The 3,834-nt window shown below is 41.4% G+C and overlaps 1 long non-coding RNA gene across 1 annotated transcript; it reads left to right on the top strand.

Annotated features, from left to right (window-relative positions):
- Positions 1–527: 527 nt before the first annotated feature.
- Positions 528–2,419, top strand: LOC119733974. Its single transcript, XR_005271996.1, has 3 exons — positions 528–567; positions 861–995; positions 2,387–2,419. It is a non-coding gene; the product is annotated as an uncharacterized LOC119733974 (long non-coding RNA).
- The last annotated feature ends 1,415 nt before the right edge of the window (positions 2,420–3,834 follow it).

Below are 3,834 nucleotides of genomic sequence, written 5' to 3'. Positions count from 1 at the left end.
ACATCCAGAAGTGGACTTTGCTGAGTACCCGCGTAGATGTAGATAGAAAACACTTATAATTTTTCAGTCCAATCCAGGGTTTGTACACAGGGTGTTGATGTTAGTACTATATGGAAATCTTTCCCCGGAATGTTATTTTGTGCGTTCCAGAACTACAAGGCGGGCGTCTGTGTCATGTTGTATGTTTGCATGTACACTGCAAGCGGCAGCTGTACCGTACTGTATTCGCAAAGTAACGTGTACATAAATTGTGCATAAAATTGTGACTCAAGTCGACTCGAGTCATTACAACTCTGACCAATGCCTATTCTTAACATAGACATTGACAAAATGAGAGACTAAACACGATGGAGCTTGGTAGCTCAGTTGGTAGAGCACTGGAACGGCAATCCGGAGGTCCCAGGTTCTATTCCCTCTTCCTTTCAATTTGTGGATTGTTGTATTTCCCTGTACAGGCCACAGATTATTGCATTGACTGGTCGCCCTGGATGCAGGCCTGCCCTGGTTCACTTCGTCTCCCATATCACCAAGAGCACAAGCCTTCTCATATGCGGAGCAGTGCTGATCGTAAGTAATCTGCTACAGTCGCAATTTGTCTGTGATTTGACAAAAGTTTGTCCTTGTGAAGCAGTGGGATCAGAACCTATAGCGTTGCGGATCATAAGTAGTCTGCTACAGTTGCAAGTTGTTTGTAGCATAAACATAAATGTCATAAAGAGTGGGTGATTTGTCTTTTTTGTGTGAACAATGTGAGAGACATCATATTTTTAATTATTATTTTAGTAGAGTATTAATTTCTTTTTAGTAAAGAATTGATGCTAAGCTTTAAGGGGAAACATTTTGTCCCGCCTTTCATACAGGGTGAGAAGAGTACACATTGGATGGAGCTTCTGACAGACTCTCAGGAGAAATGGGTGGATGTTCAGAAGATCAAGGCATTCCCAGCCATGGTAGCAAGCCCTACGCTAAGAACCGGGGCACAGGCACTCATGCAGGTAGGCTTATGAGGGGGATCAGGGTCAGACCTGAGTATGCGTGGATAGCTCAAGTTTTCTGCATTTTGATGAGTTGTGTACCTTTTGACAACTACACGCGTTTCAGACTAGCATTCAGAGAAGTGCCGAACTAATTATTCCAAAGAGTTGAATTAAGTTTGACGTTTGAAACATTGAGGAGCAACTACACATAAAAGTCGTCCAAAGATTGAGTGTTGCAGTCGTTCAGAATGACTCCAGCGTCTAATCAATGGAAAATGAATACAAAAACTTTGCCCGTGTTTGCAACTTGAATCTATTTAAGTTGAGTTTAGTTAAGTTTAGTTAGGGACTCTGAAACACCAGTTTTAAATGGGTTGAGGTACTGTTTGATAACTCCGGTCTTTTAAGTCGAGTCTGCTTGACGAGTGAAGCAGTCTGCGATAAGTCGAGTATGAGTTGAGTAAGTTTTTTTTGACAAGTAGACTACTTTTTACTGAGTACTACTTTATGAGTCGATTCATTTGTTTTTAAAGGGAAAATACAACATTTGCAAACATCAAAAAATAAAACTACCAAATCATTTTGAAATACCTTGCTGGACTGTTAGTGAATGACAGTGTAAAGCATCCTGTAAAATCATGGCACCTGGTATACTGTCATTTTCAAGAAAAGTTGTATTTTTGTATCAATTTCCAACGCTGATCGGCCAATCAGCGTTGGAAAAAACTTGCTTTTTTTCAAATACTGGCCCCAATTGACCATCGCACTTGTTTTCAATCGATTACAAACCTATGAACGGGTACGAGCCAGCTAGACTGGTTCCCTGACCTTACAATTCCCCAATGTATGTAAATTGCTCTGTTTCTTCTTATATGGAGTCAGGGAACCAGACTACAGGAAAATGATTGTTTTTCTTGGTTTTTATAGCATTTTCGAACCCAAAACCTCAAAAAAGTCAGTGTAACTATATTTGCTATATATTTCCAACCCCCCAATTCCATCCATTTCTGAAAATTACAGCAAAAGCAAATGATGTATATTCCCTTTAATGAATCCTGAGGTTTTGTATTAGTTGAGTACCGTTTTACAAGTCTTGTGTACCTCTGGTGAATTATTTTAATGAATATTTCGATGAGTATTTTGAGTACCGAAATGTGTACTCACAGTTGAGAACTTGAAAAAGACTTTGCGGAATGAATTTTGATGAACAGTTTGAGTAAAATTTAAGCAGGTCTTTAAAAAATTACGTCAAAGTTGCAAAATGTATAACAAGATAATTAAACCAGATTTGTCCAGGTTTTTCGCTTTTTGCAGCGCTAACTTTGGTCTTTTCCAAGACCTACATGTAGCTGACGATTTATTTAGAGCAAATGCATTCAAATTTTCCTTCCTGATTGGTTTCCGTCTAGATTGGTGGGTTGGGTAAGATCAAGACCAACACAATCATCAAGGAGCTCTCCAAACCCTGGATGCTGGATGAGGAAGCAGCCTGGAGACCACGGAGAAGATTCCTTGGAAGATCAGCAAGGAAGAAGTCATCATGCTCAAAGAGAAGGTAGAATCAGGTAGTTGGTCAGTAGTGCAGAATGATTCACATGTTAACTAATGCATGCAAAATAGAGAAAAAAAGTTCAATGACTATCATCCTACCCTATATTTTTAGGCTATAGAAATGTCAAACCCCAAAAACAGATTTTTACCTACCCTACCATACAGTTTTTTTTTTTTTATATGTAATAGAAAACACCACACGTTTTGTTCTTGGTTGGCTTTATTATTTTGTTTCAGTGTCCTATTCATTTCAGGGAGCCTTTCAGAGATCTCTCAGGTTATTCTGGATGGCTGCATGTCGAAGGAAACACATGCTTTATGTCAAAGGGAAATTATGCTCTGTATAATTTTTGTTTGTGAACCCCCCCCCCCCTCAGCCCCCACCTCCCACCACCACCCCCCCCCCCCCCACCCCCAGGCTTGACCCTACTCATCCCAACCTCATCTCCTTGAAATCCAACTGGGAGAAATGCAAGCTGCGCGTCTTTGCCACCACGGGCAAGAAGGAGCAAACGGACAGGGAGAAAATGAACATGGCCAACATGCTCAGCAAGTTCCGCATCAACTGCTCGGACGTGGAGGTCATCCCGGACCTGAACAAGAAGCCCAAGGAGTAGAGCCTGAGACGGTTCAAGGAGCTGTCCAAACCCTGGATGCTGGATGAGGAAGCAGGGGAGACCACGGAGAAGTTTCCTTGGAAGATCAGCAAGGAGGAAGTCACTACACTCAACGAGAAGGTAGAATCTCCTTCTTGCACTCAAGCACCCCCCCCCCTCCACAGAGAAAACTATAAACGAGGGCCGTTTGGGCGCCATCATGGCTTATAAATGCTGGTTCCAAATACACGATAACCAGCATGAGTGAACCAGTGAAGTGTCCCTCATTCCGGCTTCTGCTAGTTTGACTATAAAGCGCCCTCTTTTGTCCATGCATGGAGACAATACACTTAAAGCTTTCCCAGTATCCACTTTACGCTTAGTCCCTGGTTTGTGTGATAAGTCCAGTCTTGCAACATTTGTTAATTGTGTCCAACCATTCTGGTGGGTGATTTTCAATAATGAGATTGATCACTTTCAATCCATTTTTCCGTACAACTCTCAGTTCATTTGATTTGCCAAGTGCATGGAACTCGACTTTATTAAACATCAATAAATCACTCCATTTTTTCGCCTGAAATCTTTCTTTTTCTTTTAGACCAACGGACAGATGCGGATCCGTGAATTGCTTCTCCAACATTCCCAGGAGGCTCAGCTCATTGTCATGTAAGTACACAAAGCCACTACTAACTCAATAGACTCAATTTCAT

Source organism: Patiria miniata, unplaced genomic scaffold, assembly GCF_015706575.1.
Source record: "Patiria miniata isolate m_02_andy unplaced genomic scaffold, ASM1570657v1 HiC_scaffold_10, whole genome shotgun sequence".
In the NCBI taxonomy this organism is placed as follows: Eukaryota; Metazoa; Echinodermata; class Asteroidea; order Valvatida; family Asterinidae; genus Patiria; species Patiria miniata.
Note: the sequence above shows the minus strand (reverse complement) of the source record. Positions and strands in the feature narration are given on the sequence as shown.